The 23,077-nt window shown below is 45.7% G+C and overlaps 1 protein-coding gene and 1 non-coding gene across 5 annotated transcripts in view; both read right to left on the bottom strand.

Moving 5' to 3' along the window:
* DNMT3B (DNA methyltransferase 3 beta) overlaps positions 1 to 12,913 on the bottom strand; it is a 37,526-nt gene extending 24,613 nt beyond the window's left edge. Inside the window, exons 1-3 of one of the 4 annotated variants that reach the window (XM_060188381.1) lie at positions 12,300 to 12,913; positions 11,010 to 11,095; positions 10,758 to 10,793 (exon numbers count right to left, since the gene is read on the bottom strand). The gene's annotated coding sequence lies outside the window, so the exon portion shown is untranslated. The remainder of the gene's footprint in view (positions 1 to 10,757; positions 10,794 to 11,009; positions 11,096 to 12,299) is intronic. The other 3 variants (XM_060188359.1, XM_060188376.1, XM_060188366.1) reach the window with 3 other exon arrangements.
* Positions 12,914 to 20,166: 7,253 nt separating this feature from the next.
* Positions 20,167 to 20,270, bottom strand: LOC132542726 (U6 spliceosomal RNA). Its single transcript, XR_009553701.1, has one exon. It is a non-coding gene; the product is annotated as a U6 spliceosomal RNA (small nuclear RNA).
* Between the last annotated feature and the right edge of the window lie 2,807 nt (positions 20,271 to 23,077).

Below are 23,077 nucleotides of genomic sequence, written 5' to 3'. Positions count from 1 at the left end.
GTAAGGATCCCGGTTTGAGTCCTCGGCTCCCCACCTGCAGGGGAGTTGCTTCACAGGCGGTGAAGCAGGTCTGCAGGTGTCTTTGTCTCCCCAGTATTCTCCTCTCTCCATTTCTCTCTGTCCTATCCAACAATGACATCAGTAACTACAACAATAACTACAACAATAAAACAAGGGCAACAAAAGCCAATAAATATTTTTTTTAATTTTTTTAAAAAGAAAATGAAATAGGAAATTGCACTTCAGAGATGGGTCTTGAGCATATCTTATAGTCTTTCATCTTTTTTATGTTTTAGCATGGGCAGAAAGTCACAAATTATTGACTAAAATATTTGGACTAATATTAAAGAAGTATAGGTTTCCCCCTTTCTGTGTCTCTATCTGAAAAACCTGGCCTGAAGTGGTTAAGCCCCAGGGACAACCAAAAAAATTAAATTAAAGAATAGGTCTTTGTGAGGCAGTGTAAAGGTGTATTATGTTTGGGGTTTTTTTTTTTGCTGTTTTTGTTTTGTTTTAAGTAAATTTACTACCGGAAGTGAGCACTTAATTTTTTATAAGTACAGGTGTTGCAAAGTGCAAGGACCACTCTGTCCTCTTCTCTCCATTTCTGTGTCCTATCCAACAATGATGACATCAATAACAAAAAAAACCAAGGCCAACAAAAAGGGAATATTTAGAAATATTTAAATATTTAGAAAAATACAGTTGATGGCACAGGAAACTGGTTCAAGTCCCTGTCCCTAGTCCTCACCTGTAGTAGGAAAGCTTCACAAGTGGTGAATGAGGGCTGCAGGTATCTGTCCTCCCCTTAACTTCTGTTTCTATCAAATACAAGTTTTAAAATATTTTAATTAATTTTGATAGACAGAGGGAATGGAAGAGTGGGAGAGAGGAAGATACAGCTGAAGCTCTGCTCACTTTTTTAATTATTTATTTATTCCCTATTGTTGCCCTTGTTTTATTATTGTAGTTGTTGTCATTGTTGGACAGGTCAGAGAGAAATGGAGAGGAGGGGAAGACAGAGGGGGAGAGAAAAACAGACACCTTCAGACCTGCTTCACAACTTGTGATGTGGCCCCCTGCAGGTGGGGAGGCGGAGGCGGGAGCGGGGGCTTTTACTGGGATCATTAGGCACTTAACCTGCTGTCATACAGCCCTCCTCATTCACCACTTTTGAAGTTTCTGTCTTCAAGTAGGGGCCCAGGGCTTGAACCTGGGTCCTTGAGCATGGCAACATGTGCGTTAAACCAGATGTGCCATGATCTTGTGTTTTTTTTAATTTTTCGATGAAAAAGGTGGTTAGAAATGCTGAATTTCAGGCACCATTGCAGTCCTACTGAACTAATTGACACTATACCAGTTCTGTAGGTAGTTGGTTGCTAACCAATATGGTTGCAATCTTATCCTGGTTCTAAGTGTATTATAATCATATAGCTATATTATGTAAAACACAACATGGTTATTTGCCACTTGTGATCCTGCGTGGGCAAGTTAAGTCCCCAGTGTCTGAAGGAATCACCAGCCCCAGGGGAGAGGGAGGAGTGCTAGCTCCAGCTGGATGAGCTGCTTAGAGACCCTTTAACCTGAAGACCAGGCTCACCGACGGCCAGGTCCTGATGCCAGAACCTTAGTAAACTGCTGTTTGGGCCTGTTTCCCAGGAGGCTAAACCAGTGAAGCAAGTGGACTCAGTGGAAGGCTGGGCTTCCAGCAGAAATGGATAACAGAAGGTCCCTGAAGTGCTGCTCTGGGGTGATGCCTTCCTCATGCCTAGATGAAGGCTTAACAGCCTATAGCCTACAGCTCCCTCCTGGACAGGCCTACATGGTGGGAGTGTGCAGACCATGATTAACCAACCACCTCTGCAGTGCCAGCTTGTCTGCCAGTCTGGGGGCTAAACATATGAACAGACCTCCTCCTCCTCTCCCCAAGGCAGCTCTTAGTGTAACTCCGTGGTAAAGCTCATATTTCAATTCCAGATAGTCAGTCTCTCTATTCTTGGGGACAAAATTTCAGAAAAACAAAACAGTTCCAAACCCAGGTGCCCTAAGATGAGTTTGGTGAGCACATTAGTCCTCTCCCAGCTAAACAATTCCCTATGTGATCTCTAGAGACACCTTGCTCTGTTTTTTCACTCTGGGTTTGTAAGGATATCAACTTTGCTTGCTGCCTTCCTGACATACCAGCAAGCTCCCAGAACTTGCACGCATGATTGAAAGATGCCCACACATATGCTACACACAAACAAATCAAATCAAGTCAGCCTAGCCTCTAGGTGCCAGCTGCTGCTCTCCTCTCAACTACTGGTTTCCTTCGCAAACCAGTCAGGTGCTATGGCAGTGATGGCTTCTCTCACCAGGTCTGCTCAAAAAAGTAACCCACCCCCATGTAGACAGCTAAATCCTCCCCTGGTTAAGTCAGAGACCCTTGGTTTATAGAAGGGTCACCTAGGAACAGGTAGACTAAGCAACATACTTGTTGAATAGGACTTGTTAATGAGTGCTTTGAACTAGGAACAAGCTTAACTACAAGACAATAAGCACCATAGAGTTATAATCTCCCCCATTGGCACTGTCTGTGTGGCTTCCAGGATACCTTTCTAGTGTGTATAACACCTGGATAACCTAGCCCCCAGACCCAACTGCTGTGTCTCCTGTGATCTTTCTAGCTCTGGAGACTAAGCTGGAAGGATCACCAACCTGAAAGAGGAAGCCTTTTCCAAAGCATCATACTGGCTGTATAACGGTCTTCAGCTGGCCCAGGTCTTTGGTAAACTCAGGAAACATAGTGTGGAACACAATGCAACATCCTGAGATAGGGTTTACCAAAATGCTCAACAAGATCAGATGAATGAAGTCACTGAACCAAGTGTCAGCACCCAAACTCATGCCCAAGCAATATGGGGCATGTACCTGTACCTGCTGTGCTTGAGACAAAGATGATGAGAACTAAAAAAAAACAACTTATGGACAACACATCACTCATCCAAGGGGCATTATGGCTGAGGCTTAGAGACCCTCCCAGGGAATACTGATGGTGGCTTATGCATTTGATGCAAGTTGAACTCTGACCCTTCCCCAGAGGCTGGGGTCCAACACAGGATTCCTTGAGAGGCAGCAATGGGGGGTGGGGGGGTGGGCTGACATACAAGGCTCTGCCTCATTAGTGCTGGGTGCCTGTGTCTCCACTGAACCAGGTCAGACGTGCTCAAATACAATGTGGCAGACAGAAGAGTGGGTGGCATCCTCAATTAGAGCCAGGGAGAAGGCTCAGGGTCTGCCACTCCACACAGCTAAGAAGTGAAGACATTTATTTCCTCAGGGCTGGCACCAGCAGCAGAGCTATTTCATAGCACCTTGTAAATTTAATTGCATTAATTAAATTTACAAATGCAAGAAAGGGGTTGGACCTCCTTGGAGAAGTGGGTGAGGAGGGAGCTACGTGGGCAGCACAGCACTGCCTCACCTGTGGCTCCCTACCTCTCCCCAGTGTGGGTAAGGGACAGGTAGTTAGGAAGCTATTCCAGAGGCCTGGGGTGGGATAGTGCTTAGAGCCCTGAATTTAGAAGCATAAATTTGAATGTGTGGGATCCCATGTGACAGATATTAGCAAATCTTTTGTTTTAAAGCTATTCCAAGCTATTCCAGGGTCTACAGAAAGAAAATGTAGACTCTTGAATCGCCCCTACTGTTTCTTAGCAAGGATTCTTTAATTTTTTTTTTTTTTGGCCTCTAGGGTTATTATTGTGATTTGGTGCCTGCAATACGAACCCACCACTCCTGGAGGCTATTTTTGCCCATTTTTGCTGCTCTTATTATTATTATTGCTGTTTGTTATTGGATAAGACAGAAAAATCTGAGGAGGGGAAGACAAAAGTAAAGAAAGACACCTACAGACCTACTTCACCACTTGTGAGGCAACCCCATACAGGTGGGGAGATGCTGCATACTATTGTAAGGATCCTGGTCAAGCGCCTGGCTCCCCACCTGCAGGGGAGTCCCTTCACAGGGGATGAAGCAGGTCTGCAGGTGTCTATCTTTCTCTCCCCTTCTGTCTTCCCCTCCTCTCTCCATTTCTCTGATCTAACAAGGATGACATCAATAACAATAAGTACAACAACAATAAAAAAACAAGGGCAACAAAAGGGAAAATAAATATTAAATTTAAAAAGAATTCCCCATCCCACAAGCAAAGATAGATTTTCAATCTTGGTGCCTGGAATTGCATGTGCCAGAGTGATGCTCTGGTTCTCACCTTCACTCAATAAAGTGCAAGGACCAGCTTAAGGATCCTGGTTTGAGCCCCCACCCCGGCTTCCCACCTGCAGGGGAGTCACTTCACAGGCGGTGAAGCAGGTCTGCAGGTATCTGTCTTTCTCTCCCTGTCTTCCCCTCCTCTCTCCATTTCTCTCTATCCTATCCAACAAGGATAACAACAACTACAACAAAACAAGGGCAACATAAGGGAATATAAAAAAAGAAATGTTAGAATAAAAATTAATAAATAAGTTAATAAGCAAGTTTTTAGGGAGCAAGTGTAGGTAGATTCTTGTGCTTGAGAATCCAGAAATTCCAGCTTCAATCCCCTGTAAACCATAAGCCATAGCTGAGCCTGCAGGGGAGTCGTGGGGACCCGCTTCACAGGCAGTGAAGCAGATCTGCAGGTGTCTTTCTTTCTCTTCCAGTCTTTCCCTCCCTTCTCCATTCTCTGTCCTATCCAACAATGACATCAATAACAATAACTACAACAATAAAACAAGGGCAACAAAAAGGGAATAAATTAACAATAATAAGGCAGGGGAACCAGCGTAATGGTTATGCAAACAGACTCTCACGCCTGAGGCTCTTAAATCCTAAATCCCAGGTTCAATCCTGTACCATCATAAACCAGAGCTGAGCAGTGCTCTGGTGTTTCTCTCTGTCTTTCTCTCTGCAACTCTCTCAAAATAATAATAATAATTCTTTAGGTGCTTAGATAGTGGCAGACCTGGCTGAGCCTAAGGATCAGGGTTGAGCCCCTACCGTCCACCCCTGTTCCCCACCTACACGGGACACTAGTCAAGAGGTGAAGCAGGCCTGCAGATGTTTATCTCTCCCTATATCCTCTACAATATCTGACTTAATAAAATATAAAGTAAATCTCTTACTGTCTAGTCAACTTTTCTCCTACCCACCAACTCAATTACTTTTGGAAATTCATTCCCAATTTCCTGTTCATATCTGTCTTGTTTCAATGACTATTGCTCCCAAATGTCAATTGTCCAAAGACCAATTTTCTGGAGAAATAGCATTTGTTCCCCATGCTGTAAAACTGAAAACTCAGTAAGAGGCAGAAGAGAGATTTGGAAGAGAAACCACAGAACTAGTGTTGGAAGGAATGGTGGAGGACAGTCTGATGAAGAGCATTAGTAACAGTTCTTATGGTGACGCAGGAGGTGGCGCAGTAGATAAAGCACTGACATTTCAAGAGTGGAGCCCCACCTTAGATCCCCAGCATTTTATGTGCCAGAATGATGCTCTGGTTCTCTCAATGATTAAAAAAAAAGTTGTCTTCAATGCATGAGTAAGAGTAATGCCCTCAAGAAAAAAAAAAAAAAGAAAAAAATCAAGGAGGGGGTAAGGTGGTAGTACAGTAGATTAAACTCACATGGTGCAGAAGTGCAAGGACCAGCTTAAGAATGCTGGTTCGAGCCCCCAGCTCCCTCACCTGCAGGCCATGAAGCAGACCTGAAGGGGTCTCTTTCTCTCTTTGTCCAATCCAACAACATCAATGGCAACAATAATAATAAAGACAGCAAACAGGGCAACAACAAGGACAATAAAATGGCCTCCATAAGCACTGGAGGCAAAAAAAAAAAACCAGCAATAACCTTGGAGGCAAAAAAAAAAATAATAATAAGGAGGCCAGCTGGGTGATGCATAGGATTCATCCTCCTCCCCACCTGCAGGAGAGAAACTTCACAAGTGGTGAAGTTGAAGATATCATACCCTCAGTTTCTCTCTGGTCTACCAAAGAAAATTTGAGGTGGGAGTAGATAGTATAATGGTTATACAGACTCTCATGCCTGAGTCTCCAAAGTCTCAGGTTCAATCAGCTTTCCTACTATATGCCAGAGCTGTGCAGTGCTCTGGTAAAATAGGGAGTTGGGCAGTAGCACGTGGTGCAAAGTGCCCCAGGCTCCCCACCTACAGGTGAGTCACTTCACAAGTGGTGAAGCAGGTCTGCAGGTGTCTATCTTTCTCCCCCTCCTCTCTCCATTTCTCTGTCCTATCTAACAAGAATGACATCAATAACAATAAGTACAACAATAATATCCAACAAGGGCAACAAAAGTGAAAATAAGTAAATATGAAAATCAATAAATGTATAAAAATATGGAGAAATTACCGATTGTAATCCAAGAGGTGCAACACAAACCAGGACTTGCAAGCATGAGTTCCTGCCTGGGTTTGACCACCTGTATCAAATCTGAGAATGATGCTCCTTGAGGTTGGGAGTTGTGCTGTGAAACAGGTGTGCCAGCCCAGTCTGTGGCTGCACCCAGTAAAGTCACTCACCATGTGCTAAGTAAGACCTTGGTTCAACTCCAGGTCCCCATCTTCTTTACTGGTGCGGCAGTACTGGAAGTTCTCTCTCACCAGCCTCTGTTTCCCCTCTCAATTTTTATTCCTCTCAATTTTAAGTTAAGCCCCCAGCTCCCACTGGCTCCCCACCTGCATGGGGGTCGCTTCACTAGCAGGTTTTCTGGTGTTCTCTTTCCCTTTCTCTCCTCTCTCAATTTCTCTGTCCTATCTAATAAGAACAATAGCAATAACAAAATCAACAAAAATGGCCTCCTGGAGCAGTGGATCCATAGTGCAGGCACTGAGCCCCAGTGATAACTCTGGAGGCAGAGTGACACACACACACACACACACACACACACACACACACACACACACACCCGTGGGCAGGTGGGGAGCTATGGGATGGAACCAGGATCCTTGTGCGGGTCCTTGCACTTTGTGCTGATGCCGCCTCTTAACCCCCCCAAAATAAAAAAGTCTTAAAAGTAAAAATTAAGCTATTAAGCTAAGTAAAAAAAAAAAAAAAAATTTTTATTACATGTGACAACTAGCTTCTTCCTAGCATCTTAAGGTGGTTAAATCTATTAATTTGCATTAAATACAGTGGATTTTTTTTTGAAAAGTTTTATTTCCCTATAAAAAAAATAGTCTGGTGGTAGCACAGCAGGTTAAGCTCACGTGGCGCAAAGCGCAAGGACCGTGGCACAAAGCACGTAAGAATCCGGGTTTGAGCCCCTGGCTCCCAACTGCAGGAGTCGCTTCACAGGAGATGAAGCAGGTCTGCAGGTGTCTTATCTTTCCCCCTGTCTTCCCCTCCTCTCTCCATTTTTTTCTGTCCTAGCCAACAAGACAATAACTACAATAAAAAATAAAAGGGCAACAAAAGGGAATAATTAAATATTCTTTAAAATAGGCCCTCATTCTTTGCTTATGTGTTGGATGGGAGAGAAACAACTAAAATGCTGAGGATTGTATGTAAATAAACAAAAAGGGAGTCGGGCGGTAGCGCAGTGGGTTAAGCGCATGTGCAAAGCACAAGGAGTAGCATAAGGAGTAGCATGAGGACCCCGGTTCGAGCCCCCGGCTCCCCACCTGCAGGGGAGTCGCTTCACAGGCGGTGAAGCAGGTTTGCAGGTGTCTTTCTTTACCCCTGTCTTCCCCTCCTCTCCATTTCTCTCTGTCCTATCCAACAACGACAACATCAACAACAATAGCTACAACAATAAAAACAACAAGGACAACAAAAAGGAAATAAGTAACAATGAATATTAAAAAATGGTTTCTTCGGGAGTAGGGCGATAGCACAGGGGGTTACACACGTCATGATGAGAATGTAAGGTTTGAGCCCCAGGCTCCCCACCTGCAGGGGAGTCACTTCCCAGGCAGTGGTGAAGCAGGTCTTTCCCCCCTCCACCCACCCCCTCCCCCCCCTTCCCCTCCTCTCTCCATTTCTGTCCTAACAAGGGCATCAAAAATAATAACCACCATAACAATGAAAAAACAAGGTCAACAAAATGGAAAATAAATAATATTAAAAAAATGATTTCTTCATTAATGAAATGTGAAAGCACTCCTGGCCACTAGTATGTTCTTTTATTTATTTTTTTTTGCATATTCTGTCCATGTCCTCCCCCCATTTTTGGATGGGGTTATTTGTTGTCTTGTTGTTGAGTTTGGCAAGCACTTTATATATTTTGGTTTTTAAACTCTTTTTTTTTTTTTTACAAGCCCTTAACCCTCTGACATACCGCCAACTAGTATGTTCTTTTTTAATCTGTAACAACTCAAGATTAATTTCATCCCTAAGAATGAACCAACTCATCAATGAAATGCAAGCCTAATAAAGTATTGCAAACAATGGCAAATAAAGTTGAAAGGCAGCCTAATAGTTATGCATGAAAGTTTTCATACCTGAAAGCTTCAATCTCTAAACTACAAACCAGAGTTGAGCAGTGCTCTGGTAATCTACAAGCTGGGGCCAGGTGGTGGCACACCTGGTAAGTGCACATGTTACAATGTGCAAGGAACCAGGTTTGAATGCCCGGTCCCCAGACCTGCAGTGGAAAAGCAGTGTTGCAGATGTCCGTCTCTCCTCCTCTCTATCCCCCCCTTCCCTCTCGATTTCTTGCTGTCTCTATCCAATAAATAAAGGCAATAATAAAAATTAAAATAAGTAAATAAATCTAAAAGATATGTGTAATGCACAAGGACCCATGTTTGAGACCACTGGTCCCCACCTGCAGAGGGAAAACAGTCTTTCTCCCAATCACTTCTTCCCTCTCAAATTTTATCCAATAAATAAGAAATTAAAAAAAAAAGTAAATAGGTGTCGAATAGTGCACCTGGTTGAGAACACATGTTACAGTGCACAAGGACCTGGGTTCGAGTCCCTGGTCCCCACCTGCAGGAAAGCTTCACCAATGGGAGTCAGGTGATAGCACAGTGGGTTAATTCCAAGTGGCACCAAGTGCAAGGACCTGTGTAAGGATCTGGTTTGAGCCCCTGGCTCCCCACCTGCAGGGGAGTAACTTCACAGGCAGTGAAGCAGGTCTGCAGGTGTCTTTCTCTCCCCCCTCTCTCCATTTCTCTGTCCTATCTAATAAGGATGACATCAATAACAATAATAACTACAACAATGAAAAACAACAAAGGCAAAAGGGAAAAATTAATAAATATAAAAAACAATAAAACAAGAGCAACAAAAAGGGGAAATATAAAAAAAGAACGCTTCACGAGTGGTGAAGCAGTGTTGCAGGTGTTTCTCTCTCTACCACCCCGTCCCTCTACATTTCCGACTGCCTCTATCCAATAAAGATAATAAAAAGACTGGGCTTGTAAGGTAGGTGATTCCATGTGTAAGGTCCTGGGAGAACATGGGAGCACCAAGGAAGCAAGATGGAAAGGTGAATGATGGTCCTGTACTACCTCCCTCTGCCTCTAAATAAAATTGGGATGGAACAGTAGCTCAGCAGTAACACACGAGGCCCTTAACGCATTCCCCAGAACCTAATTAACAACAAAAAAGATATCAGAGGCCACAGGTTCAATCGCTGGCACCAGTAAACCCCCAGGACAAACAAGATTTGATTAAGAATTTGCACTCCCAGGTTCTGATCCACCAAGAAACAAAATCATTCTGAATCCCTGAGTTTTAGCAAAATCTCACTCAACACAAGAAATTTGCTGGGGCTGTGGGGAGGCACACCTGGCTGAGTGCTCATGTTACAAAGCTCAAGGAGCAGGTTCAAGCTCCTGATGCCCACCCCCCCACCTGCAGGGGGAAAGCTTCACACATGGTAAAGCAGTGCTACAGGTGTCTCACCATCTTCCTGTCAATTTCTGGCTATCTCTATCCAATAAATAAAAAAAAAAAATTTTAAATAAAGGAATTTGCTGGAACTAGGATCTGTAACAAGTAAGGGCTTGGGGGTGGAAGACACTTGCCACAGAAGACCCTAGAGTCATCTCAGATGAACTTGGAAATGGTGCCTGAGCCTGGAAGTGGGACAGCTGGCACAGGGATCCATCTGCAAAGGAACCCCAAGGAAAGTTTTCCTGGAAAGTGAACTTCCCCAAATCCCGTCATGGAAGCAGGTTGGGGGTGGGGGATAAGTAGTTCCCCCTCCCCCAAGGGACTGCAGGAAGGAGGAAAGAGGGGAAGTGGCCTTCCTAAGCTCCACCTCCCTTGTTCCTCCCCTTAGCCCCCTGCTTTGCCCCACCCCCACTCCTCACATACTCTCTCCTTCCAAACTCCGCGGGGGGTAGAGGTTATGCCTATGGCTTTAAGGAGCTGGAGAATGCCCGTGCCAGCGCCAGTTCAAGCCCCTTTGTCTCAGCTCTCCCCATTCCAACAGGGTAGGGGAAGGGTCTGCAGTTAACACCCCCAAGCTTGCCCGAGAAGCTTGCAGAGGGCTATCAAAATGATCCCCAACTCTTAAGAAAAAAGGCCAAGGTTACTTTCAAAAGGGAACAAAGACCTTCTTTCCTGTCAGCTCCCTGATGTAAAAGAATGATGTAGTAAATCTTAGTAAAAGAAGGCAAACAAGGGAGAAAAAGCAGAGCTTTCTCCATGGGACCCCAGATTTCATTAATGGTCACCCTAAATTGAGAGTCTACAAGTTCACAAATAAGCCACACTTTTATAAACATAAAGAAATCACCTTTCCATCAGTACAACCCCACTGAGTCCTTACCTGAGCTCAGTGCAGTGGTGGCCCATGCCCAGGTATCTGGAGAACAGAGTGTTAGAGGTCAATCACAAGCATGGGTCGTTCTTACACACCTGGGGTCCCTAAGTAGAGCTGTTACTGTTTCACAGCAACGAACTAGCTAAATCAGATTTAAAGTCACTCCAAAGACCTACACGCCCCCCTTTTCCCCAAACACACCAGCTCGCTCAGCCCACGTGGTTAGATACCGATTTAAGAAAACTTTTGAAGGCTTACTGTGTGTCAATCCTAGAAAGGAAGTTCTATGGGTTTTTTCTCCGCAGTAAAGATGACAGAACTTCTGCATACAGGCATTCCACTGGCTGGAGAAAGCAAAAGGCACAACACCCAGAAATAGAGGGGACCCTCAACGTTCACTTTGTCCTCGATTCTCTCTAATTCGCTTACTACTCTGAATGGGAAGGAAGGGAGCAGTAGCCCTGGCCTCCTGCAGCCCCGCGACTGAGCCTGGAAGGAGGCCGGCAAGAAACAGCCGCTTGGGGCTGGGCGCGGAACTGCGGCGCCCTTCCTGGCACAGGTGAGTGGCTCCGTGCGAAAACCTGGGCCCGCGAGCAATGCAGTTGCTAAATTCTCCTGCAGTCTTTCCCGCCTTGCTCTCTTCCCGTCAGGTGGAACACCCTAATACACGCGTGCACACACGTGCACACACGCAAGCTAGTCAACATCTGCACGGGAAACATGCATTCCAATTAACGAGGAAGTTTAGCGGCCTCAGTTTTCGCGATTGGCAAGTGGGAAGTTTCACCCCGGAAGAGGGATCAAACTGGAAAGTGAGCCCCCAGGGCAGGCGGCGTGGCGGGGGCAGGGCGGCGCCTCGCGGGGCGGGATCAACTCCAGCCAGGTGTGCAGGCAGCAAGCAGCCGCTCCGCGGGGCATACGGCACCCCCCTGCCCAGCCCTCTGGAGAAGGCACTGTGTGACACACGCGGACACCCAGGGCCACCTGCTCGCCTCCGCCCGCACCCCATACACCTGAGATTAAGGAGTATCTGGTGCTAAGTCTGCCTCCCCGCCTGCCCCCAAGGCTGAGCGGGACGCCCACCTGCGCGGCCCAGCCCCGCACTCTCTCGCACCGCACCCACCACCCCGTCTCCAACAGCCGCTCAGTAAGCGCACTGCACCCCGCGAAGGAGCCGCGCGTTGCCCCGCTTGTCTGCCGACGATGGTTTCTGCCTTTTGCGATCCCGGAGGGCAGCCCCATCCCTCGCTGCAAACCAACCACTCTCCTTGGAGTCTGGACTGTAACGAAGCAGCAGCCCTAGTCCACGGAGTGCACCGGACCCCTCGCCCCCTCGCCCCACTTTGTTCTCCTGGGCAGGCTGTCCCCAAGTGGCCAGGAACCTCTCTTCTGCCCCCTCACCCCAAACCCCGCTTCTACAGCCAGCCGGGAGCCGCCTCCCTCTTAAAGTCCTGCCTGGCTGTCCCGGGACCCGCCGCGGTCCCCTCCCCCACCAACCTACGCACCCGCCAGGGCGCGGGGGAGCCTTCCCGGAGCCCGGCTGCTCACCTGCCGGGAGCCTGGCTCGGGCGCGGCTCCGGAGTGGAGCCGTGGGTCTGGGCGGGCGGCGGCGGCGGGCGGCGGCACAGGGAGCCGGGCTCGCGAATCTCCGGCGCCGATCGGCCGCTACGTTTACTTGGGCGTTTAACCCCCGCGCTGCCGGCCCGGTGCGGCGGCCGCTCGCCGCCTGCCTGTGCCGGGGCCGGCAGTCCGCCGGGGGGCGCTAGGAGCGTCCACGCGGGCTGCGGCCGCGGGGCCCGGGGCGGCTGTAACCGGGAAGCCGCACTGCATGGACCGGGCAGCGGGAGTGGGTGGGGAGGGGGCGGTACCGAGTCCCCTTGTAACCCCGGCCGGCACTCGCCCCGCCCCCGCCCGGGGGCGCAGCAGCCGCAGCCACTCAGAGCCGGGCCGGGGCGCGGGGGTGGGGGGGTGCCCTGGGGGGAGGGGAGGAGGGAAATTTGAAATCACTCCGGAGCCTCCCCGCCGCCCCTCCTCCACAGGCGCGGCCTCCTGCCCCCTCCCCACTGCCCCCCACTGTCTGCTAAATCTCCCTCCTAGACTGCAAGCCCTAAACAGGGAGCTTGCAGATATAACGGCCCCCCCCTGCCCCCAACACTGGAAATTCTTCCTGGGGCCCCTTTCCTGGCCTGGTACCCTGGCACATACACTAACGTCTGGAGGTGGGGTCCCAGAGTGGGAAGCAACCCCAGTGGAGTCACACAGCATGCTCCCCCCACCTTGGCCCCCCATACGCAGTGCCATAGCCAGTCACACTCAGCATCCTTGAGAGACTCCTACCACCATGCTCCATTTTTGTCAGCCATCTTGAGGGGATGGATGGGGGACAAGGAGGGAAAGAAGGCCCTTGGCTGCCTGGGTCCTCTGGTGGACAGGCCGACATGATATAACAAGCGAAGGACCATTCTGTTAGCAGCTCTCACCTAGCTAACCTTTTTATTATTACATAGATACATTTTTTTAAACCAGAATATTACTCGGGTCTGACTTAAGGAAGTGCTGGGGACTGAACCTGGGACCTTGGGTGCCTCAGGCATGAAAGTCTTTTTGTGTAACTATATGCTATCTCTCCAGCCCCTGCCTGGCCTTTAAAAACATTGACTTATAAAAAACAGCTCCGCCTAGTACTTAGGGCACTGTAGCTGGTATTTATACTTATACACATCTCAGCCTGCTACTGGCTATTTCCCTATGTCTCATATGCAGTAAATGCTCAATTAATGTGTAAGCATAATGGCCTACAGTGTCCTATAAGAGTTGGTATTTTGGTTATGCAAAGAGACTCTTGTGCCTGAAGCTCCAAATTCCCAGGTTCAATTCCCCACACCACCATAAGCCAGAGCTGAGCAGTGCTCTGGAAAAAAAAAAAAAAAAAAAAAGAGCCGGTATTTTTCCAGGCCTGTCTTGTCTGTCTCCTCCCTCACTGCACTCTAACCTTCTATCTCTTTCTCATTAATTAATTAACACTTCTAGTAAGAGAGACTGGAGAGAGAAAGAAAGGAAGGAAGTGGGGGTAGATAGCATAATGATTTTGCAAAGAGACTCTCAAGTCTGATGCTCCAAAGTCCCACACTACCATAAACTAGAACTGAACAGTTCTCAAGTTAAAATAAATAAATAAATAAATAAAGCGCAGCGGGTTAAGTGCACTTGGAGTGAAGCACAAGGACTGGTTCTAACAATTGGCTCCTCACCTGCAGGGGAGTCGCATCACAGGCGGTGGAGCAGGTCTGCAGGTGTCTTTCTCTCTCCCTCTCTGTCTTCCCCTCCTCTGTCTATTTCTCTCTGTCCTATCTAACAACGACGACATCAATAACTACAACAACAATAAAAAAAAAACAAGGGCAACAAAAGGGAAGAATAACTAATTAATTTTTTAAATGTATTGGAGAGGTGAGGTAAAAAAACAGAGAAAGTGGGAGTCGGGCAGTAGCGCAGCAGGTTAAGCTCAGGTGGCACAAAGCGCAAGGACCAATGTAAGGATCCCGGTTCCAGCCCCAGGCTCCCCACCTACAAGGGAGTTGCTTCAGGTCTGCAGGTATCTATCTCTCTCTCCCCCCTCTGTTTTCCCCTCCTCTCTGTCCTATCCAACAAGGACATCAGGGAGTCGGGCGGTAGCACAGAGGGTTTAGCACATGTGGCACAAAGCACAAGGACTGGCTTAAGCATCCCAGTTCGAGCCTGTGAAGGGACTACTAAGGTAGTCAATTAACAGGCAGTGAGTAGGTCTGCAGGTGTCTCTTTCTCTCCTCCTCTCTGTCTTCCCCTCCTCTCTACATTTCCATCTGTCATGCACAATAACAACAGTAATAATAGCTACAACAATGAAAAACAAGGGCAACAAAAGGGAAAATAAATAAATATAAAAAATTTTTAAAGAAATTTAAAAACCAACAACAACAATAACTACAACAATAAAACAACAAAGGCAACAAAAGGGAATAAATAAATATTTTTAAAAAAACTAAAAAAGTCGGGCTGTAGCGCAGCGGGTTAAGCGCAGGTGGCGCAAAGCACAAGGACCGGCATAAGGATCCCGGTTCGAACCCCGGCTCCCCACCTGCAGGGGAGTCGCTTCACAGGCGGTGAAGCAGGTCTGCAGGTGTCTATCTTTCTCTCCTCCTCTCTGTCTTCCCCTCCTCTCTCCATTTCTCTCTGTCCTATCCAACAATGACAACAACAATAATAACTACAACAATAAAACAACAAGGGCAACAAAAGGGAATAAATAAATATTTAAAAAATAATAAGAAGAAAATTTAAAAAAACAACAAGGGCAACAAAAGGGAATAAATAAATAAAATAAATATTAAAAAAAAAACTAAAAAAGAAAAGAAAACAGAGAAAGTAAAAGAAAAAGAAAGAAAGGGTGGTCCGGAAGATGGTGCAGTAGATATAGATCAGGATTCTTAAGCCTGAGGTCCAGAGTTTAATCCCCAGCAGCACATGTACTAGAATGATGTCTGGTTCTTTGTCTCTCCTCCTAGCTTTCTCATTAATAAATAAATAAAATCTTTAAAAAGAAAAAGTCACATGCCTCCCCGGTGAACAGAAATTTCTAGTTTGCAAAGTTCATTGGTTATATTTACTTTGATTTGAGCTCTATTTTCACTGCTTGAGGATTTAGAGCAGGAAGGAGTGGGGGTGATAGTTGAGGTGACTAGATGAGACTGAAACTCAGAGTAGAGAGGAAACATGTGCTGTGTGGTCTGACCTTGACTGAGCACCTGCTCATTGGCTAGCACCTAGCTTGGAATTCAACTAGGAGGGCTGGTGGAGGACTTACAAACTGGCTGGGGTGTATCAAACAACAAACATAAATAAACAAAAAGGGTCAGGAAAATATCATGGCAGATTTCCATACCCTGAGCCACACACTATAAGCCAGACCTAAGTAGTGCTCTGCTCTCTCTCTCTCTTTAAAAATAGATATTTTAAGTAAATAAATTTTTATTATCTTTATTTATTTATTGGATGGAGACAGCCAGAAATTGAGAGGGAAGGGGAAGATAGAGTGGAAGAGAGACAGAGAGACACCTGCAGACCTATTTCACCACTCATGAAGTTTTCCCCCTGCAGGTGGGGACCGGGGGCTTAAACCTGGGTCTTCGTACTTTGTAACATGTGTGCTCAACCAAGTACACCACCACCCAGTCCCATAAATAAATATTTTAAACAATAATAAATAGTGGCCCCAATGGTAAAGTGCTGTACTCATATGCATGAGGTGCTGAGTCTGATCCCCAGCATCATGTGTGCCAGAGTGATGATTCTTTTTTTTATGAATTTTTTTAAATATTTATTTTATTTATTTATTCCCTTTTGTTGCCCTTGTTTTGTTTTTTTTTTATTGTTGTAGTTATTATTGTTGTTGTCGTTGTTGGATAGGAGAGAGAGAAATGGAGAGAGGAGGGGAAGGCAGAGAGGAGGAGAGAAAGATAGACACCTGCAGACCTGCTTCACCGCCTGTGAAGCGACTCCCCTGCAGGTGGGGAGCCGGGGTTCGAACCGGGATCCTTATGCCGGTCCTTGTGCTTTGCGCCACCTGCGCTTAACCCGCTGCGCTACAGCCCGACTCCCTAGAGTGATGATTCTTCCTCTTTCTTTTCTTTCTTTTTTTTTAAATTTCTTTATTGGGAAATTAATGTTTTACATTCAACAGTAAATATAATAGTTTGTACATGCATAACATTTCCCAGTTTTCCATATAACAATACAACCCCCACTAGGTCCTCTGTCATCCTTCTTGGACCTGTATTCTCCCCACTCACCCACCTCAGGGTCTTTTACTTTGGTGCGATACACCAATTCCAGTTCAGGTTCTACTTGTGTTTTCTTTTTTTTATTATTATTATCTTTATTTATTGGATAGAGACAGTCAGAAATCGAGAGGGTAGGGCAGATAGAGAGGGAGAGAGATAGAGAGACACCTGCAGCCCTGCCTCACCACTTGCAAAGCTTTCCATCTGCAGGTGGGGACCGGGGGCTCGAACCCGGGTCCTTGTGCACTGCAACATGTGCGCTCAACTAGGTGCGCCACCACCCGGCCCCTACTTGTGTTTTCTTTTCTGATCTTGTTTTTCAACTTCTGCCTGAGAGTGAGATCATCCCATATTCATCCTTCTGTTTCTGACTTATTTCACTTAACATGAGTTTTTCAAGGTCCATCCAAGATCGGCTGGAAACAGCGAAGTCAGTCACCATTTTTCATAGCTGAATAGTATTTCATTATATATATACCACAACTTGCTCAGCCACTCATCTGTTGTTGGACACCTGGGTTGCTTCCAGGTTTTGGTTATTACAAATTGTGCTGCCAAGAACATATGTGTACACAGATCTTTTTGGATGGGTGTGTTGGGTTCCTTAGGATCTATCTCCAGGAAAGGAATTGCAGGATCATAGGGTAGGTCCATTTCTAGCCTTCTGAGAGTTCTCCAGACTGTTCTCCACAGAAGTTGGACCAATTTACATTCCCATCCTCTCTCTTTCTTATTCATAAATAAACCTTAAAAAAATAATGGGAGCTGGGTGGTGCCACACTTGGTAGAGTGCAAGTTACAATAAGCAAGGTCTCAGATTCAAGTCCCAGGTCCCCACCTGCAGGATGGAAGTAATGGAGCAAGTCTGCAATGGTCTCTCTTTCGCTCTACTTCTTACTTCTCTGTCCATTTCTCTCTGTCTCTATACAGTAAGTTAAAAAAAAAAACAGATAAGAGAATATCCGATACTGATAACTATTGGGAAGAAGCAAAACAGGAAACTTGTGATATCATTAGAGAAAGACCCCAGACAAGACTCAACCTGGGGTAGGATGGGGGGGGGGGGGTATGTGGCAGGTGGTCAGCCTGGCCAGAACAGTGATGGAATGGGGGAATAGGCAGGATAGAATAACAGAGGCCAGGTCTTCCAAGCCTAATAAAACATGGTGGAGACTTTGGATTTCACCATTTGAAACATGACCTGACCCAGATGTTTCAACCAGGCCATAGTTGCTGAGAGGTTACTGGAAAGAGACTGATGGTTGATAACTCATCTAAGAAACTAGATTGATATGGGAGCATCAGAAGTAGACAAACTGTAGAAGTTGAGCCAAATGGTTCCAGTGGCTCTGAAGGGCAGAGTGACATCAAAGATGCCCTGAGGATGTTAGCTTGAGCACCCAGGCAAAGGATGGCAGGACCTGATGGCAGGAGGCCTGAATAAAGTAGATTGGGTGGTGTTTAATAGGTCATTGCTGGCCATGTAAATGATCTGAAGTGACACCTGAATTGGACTGATATCCTACTGGGATTTTTATTACCTAGGCACCTCAATTTCTTAATCTTTCTAGGAAAGGAAGGTATTGATATTGCCTACTTCGTGTTTTTTTTATTTTTTATTTACCCTTTTGTTACCCTTGCTGTTTTTCATTGTTATTATAGCTATTATTATTGTTATTATTGATGTCATTGTTGTTAGATAGGACAGAGAAAAATGGAGAAAGGAGGGGAGACAGACAGGGGGAGAGAAAGATAGATACCTGCAGACCTGCTTCACTGCCTGTGAAGCGTCTCCCCTGCAAGTGGGGAGCCGGGGCCTCGAACCGGGATCCTTAAGCTGGTCCTTGAGCTATGTGCGCTTAACCTGCTGTGCTACCACATGACTCCCCTTCATGGGTTTTGTGAGATATTGTGAATTAATAGCTATAAGGCATATCCAACAGTTCCTGGCACAAGGAATACACACACGTGCTTGTTAAATATCAATAAATTAAAAAGGGGTTTGGGCAGGAGTTAACATAATGGTTATGCAAAAGACTTTCATGCCTGAGAATCAGAGGTCCCAGGTCAGTCCCTGATACCAGTTGAGTATTGCTCTGGTGGGGAAAAAAGTATATTAAATAAATAATAATAAGGGGATGGGTGGTAACACACTGGGTTAAGCACACATAGTAGGAAGTACAAGGATCCCAGTTCAAGCCCCTGGCTACCCACCTGCAGGTGGGGGGGGTCTCTTCACAAGCGGTGAAGGAGGTCTTTCTCTCCCCCTCCTCTCTCAATTTCTCTCTGTCCTATCCAATAAAAAAAAATTTTTTAAAGGAAAAAATGGCCTCCAGGAGCAGTGGATTTTTAGTGTAGGCACCAAGCCCCAGCAATAACCCTGGAGGCAACAATAATTAATAAAAATGATCACTTTTAAAGACATTGTTAATGATGATGAACACCTGCTGCACTGCTTTCCTAACTGCCCAGCTCTTGGCAGGTACAGAGGTGAGCAAACCCCTGGGGGAGTTATGTAACATTGTCCTCAGAGCTGCCATAACAAGACCAGCTCACCTCTAGGTCTACAAGCCAAGTCCACTAGGATGAATCCCATTTTATAGACAAGAAAGCAGAGACTCTGCAAGATGAGTCCAGACTGCCCAGACTGCTGGGGGGGGGGGGTTAGGACTCTCAGCTCTAGCCCACCCACACTCCTAGAGTGCTATGCTAAGGGGTTTGAGCCTAAGTCAACCTCCCCTTCCCACTGAAATACTACTAATAATAATAATAGTAATGATTACTTGCAGGACTGACTGCGGAGACTTTGTTTGTGAAAGTACCCTATTGTAAAGTACTCAATCTTATTAGCAGTGTCATTATGGGCCATCTTCATTTGCAAAGTGCCTGCTCACTTTCCATTTCTGTCTTTCTCTCCCCCAACCCCCCCCCCCTTCCTTTCCAGAGCACTTCTCAACTCTGGTGGTTGGGGATTGAACCTGGGATCTCAGAGCCTCAGGCATGAGAGTCTTGCAGAAACTTGCTCTCTTTTCACTTTTCCCCCCCTCCAGCACAGCTCAGCTCTGGCTCTGTAGGAAAGCCAGGGATCTTACTTTTCAGTTTCTTTCTTCCTTCTTTTCTTTCTTTCTTTCTTTCTTTCTTCTTTCTTTCTTTCTTTCTAACCAGAGCTCTGCTCAGCTCTGGCTTATGGTGGTATGAGGGGTTAAACCTGGAACTTTGGAGCCTCAGGCATGAGAGTCTCTTTGCATAACCATATACTATCTATCCTCACCCTTTCTTTCTTTCTTTTTAAGATTTTTTTTTAGGGGCCAGGCGATGGCACACCTGGCTAAGCGCACACATTACAGTGTGCAAGGACCCAGTTTCAAGTCCCTGGTCCCCACCTGCAGGGGAAAAGCTTTGTGAATGGTGAAGTAGGGCTGCAAGTGTCTCTCTGTCTCTTTCCCTTCCTATCTCTCCCACCCCTCGCACTCTTTCTACCCAATAATAGATATAAATAAATAAAAATGTTTTAACAAAAATTTATTTATTTTTTAAAGATTAAAAAAAATATTTATCTATTTCCTTTTGTTTCCCTTGTTCTTTATCGTAGTTATAAAAATATGGAACACTTCGGGAATTTGAGTGTCATCCTTGCGAAGGGGCCATGCTAATCTTTGTATTGTTCCAATTTTAGTGTATGTGCTGCCGAAGCGAGCACAAGATTTACTATATTTTTTAAAGATTTTATTTATTTATTAATATGAAACATAAGAGGAGAGAGAAAGAACCAGGTATCACCCTGGTGCATGTGCTACTGGGGATTGAACTCAGGACCTCATGTTTGAGAGTCCAATGCTTTATCCACTGTGCCACATCCTGGACCACAAGATTTACTGTTTTTTTAAGTTGGATTTTTTTTTTAATGATCTTTACTTATTTATTTATTGGAAAGAGAAGCCAGAAACTGAGAGGAAAAGAGACAGAGAGACACCTGCAGCACTGTTTCACCACTTGCAAAGCTTTCCCACTGCAGATGGAGACCACCGCCTGGCCCTAGATTGATTGATTGATTGATTGATGTCCTTCTTAACCAGAGCACTGCTCAGCTCTGGCTTTTGGTGGTGTAGGGGATTGAACCTGGGACTTGAGAGCCTCAGGCATGAAAGTCTCTTTGCATAACCATTATGCTATACCCCCACCCTATTTTTTTTCTTATTTCATTCTAGCTAGCCAGAGAAAATTGTGAGGGGTGAAAAAAGAGAAAGAAACAAACTAACAAACACCACAGACCACTCCAGTATATGTGGTGCTAGAGATTGAACTGGGAACCAATTAGCTTTCTTTTTTTTTTTTAATGATTTATTTATTTATTAATGAGAATGATAGGAGGAGAGAAAGAAAGAACCAGACATCACACGGGTACATGTGCTGCCGGGGTTGAATTCCGGACCTCATGCTTGAGAGTCCAGTGCTTCATCCACTGCACCACCTCTGGGCGCACTTAGCTTTCATTTCTAACAGTCCAGACATCTTTCTACATCAGTTGACCAAGAAGAAGTATTATTTTCTGCTTTTCTAACCCTTAAAATAATCTGTTGAAGTATTTGCCTTAAAGTTACCTGGTTAAAAAAGTGCACAGTCGGGGGTTGGTCGGTAGCTGAGTGGATTAAGCACACCACACGTGGAGCAAAGCTTAAGCACATGTGGAGCAAAGTGCAAGGACCCCTGTAAGAATCCAGGTTCGAGCCCAGGCTCCCCACCTGCAGGGGAGTCGCTTCACAAGTGGTGAAGCAGGTCTGCAGATGTCTTTCTCGCCCCCCTCTCTGTCTTCCCTCTTCTCTCCGTTTCTCTCTGTCCTATCCACTCAACGACGACATCTACAACAACAATAAAACAAGGGCAACAAACATGAAAATAAATAATAATTTTTAAAAAAAGTACAGGGAGTCGGGCTGTAGCACAGTGGGTTAAGCGCAGGTGGCGCTAAGCACAAGGACCCGCATAAGGATCCTGGTTCAAGCCCTGGCTCCCCACCTGCAGGGGTGTCGCTTCACAAGCGGTGAAACAGGTCTGCAGGTGTCTATCTTTCTCTCCCTCTCTCTGTCTTCCCCCTCCCCTCTCCATTTCTCTCTGTCCTATCCAACAACAATGACAACAATAATAACTACAACAATAAAACAACAAGGGCAACAAAAGGGAATAAATAAATAAAAATAAATATAAAAAAAAAGTACAGAGTCTGGCCAGGTATTATTCATTAGTGGTGATTAAATACATGTGTTAGTAATAGTTATCTAGAGAATACTGTGGGGGAGGGACTATAATGGATTATTTCCATGCATTTTTTTATATTTATTTTCCTTTTTTTGCCCTTGTCTTTTTTTGTTGTTGTTGTAGTTATTATTGTTGTAATTATTATTGATGTCATCATTGTTGGATAGGACAGAAAGAAATGGAGAGAGGAGGGGAAGACGGAGAGGGGGAGAGAAAGATAGACACCTGCAGACCTGCTTCACCACCTGTGAAGCGACTCCCCTGCAGGTGGGGAGCGGGGGGGTTGGGGGGGGGGCTCCAACCCAGGTCCTTACAGCAGTCCTTGCGCTTTGCACCATGTGCGCTTAACCCACTAAGCTACCACCCGACTCCCCATGCATTTGTTTTTAATACTTACTTTTTTTTTTTTTAATTTGGGGATGATAGTGCAGGAAGATAATCAGAGCATTACTCTGGATCAAACCTGGGAGATAGCATACTGGTTAAGCAAGGAGACTGTCATGCCTGAGCCTCTAAATTCCCAGGTTCAACCCCCCCATACCACCATAAACCAGAACTGAGCAGAGCTTTGGAAAGAACGAGAGAGAGAGAGAGACAGACAGACTATCTCCAGTTCACATGTGGACAGACTGAGGCACACAAAGCTGAGTAATTGTCCAGTCATACTGCCAGGAAATACCCTGAGACCTGAAATCTAATACCAAGCAGTGGTTTCAACCACCCAGCTCCCTCCCCTGTGGAAAGGTTTACTTGCCACAGTGACTATTTACAGTTTATGAGTGAAAAGAAAGAGAGAGCACTTGAATTTGTTTCAGGAGCAGTTACAAGATTACAATTGTGTTAAATGAGAAGAAGAGAAGGACAGGGTAGGATCAGAGGAAAGATTAATTCATTCCTAGAACCTGAGAAAAGTTCCCTGGGCACAGGATGGGCACCAGCAGTTGAGCCAAACGAAGGGGAGTATGAACAGCTCTTGCTGAGGTACTGCAGCACAAATACAGTTCGCAGAGAAGCTGAGGGGATGCTATCCTGCTGAGGAGTATAGAGAAAAGGATGAAATGTGGGGGAGAAGGGAAAAGTCCAGATGATATAGACCTCAGGAAATGGATTTGCTGGAAAGTTTCCAGCAGACAGGTTATTAATACAATCAAATATGAGTAAAGCATTTTTCAGTGTCTGCCATGAATGGAAAGCACTAAAACCCTCTATTCTGCAATAGACTGTACCTATAGACTATAATTTATTACTACT

Source organism: Erinaceus europaeus, chromosome 1, assembly GCF_950295315.1.
Source record: "Erinaceus europaeus chromosome 1, mEriEur2.1, whole genome shotgun sequence".
NCBI classification, from domain to species: Eukaryota; Metazoa; Chordata; class Mammalia; order Eulipotyphla; family Erinaceidae; genus Erinaceus; species Erinaceus europaeus.
The sequence above is the reverse complement of the archived record's forward strand: the minus strand, read 5'-3'. Positions and strand labels throughout refer to the sequence as shown.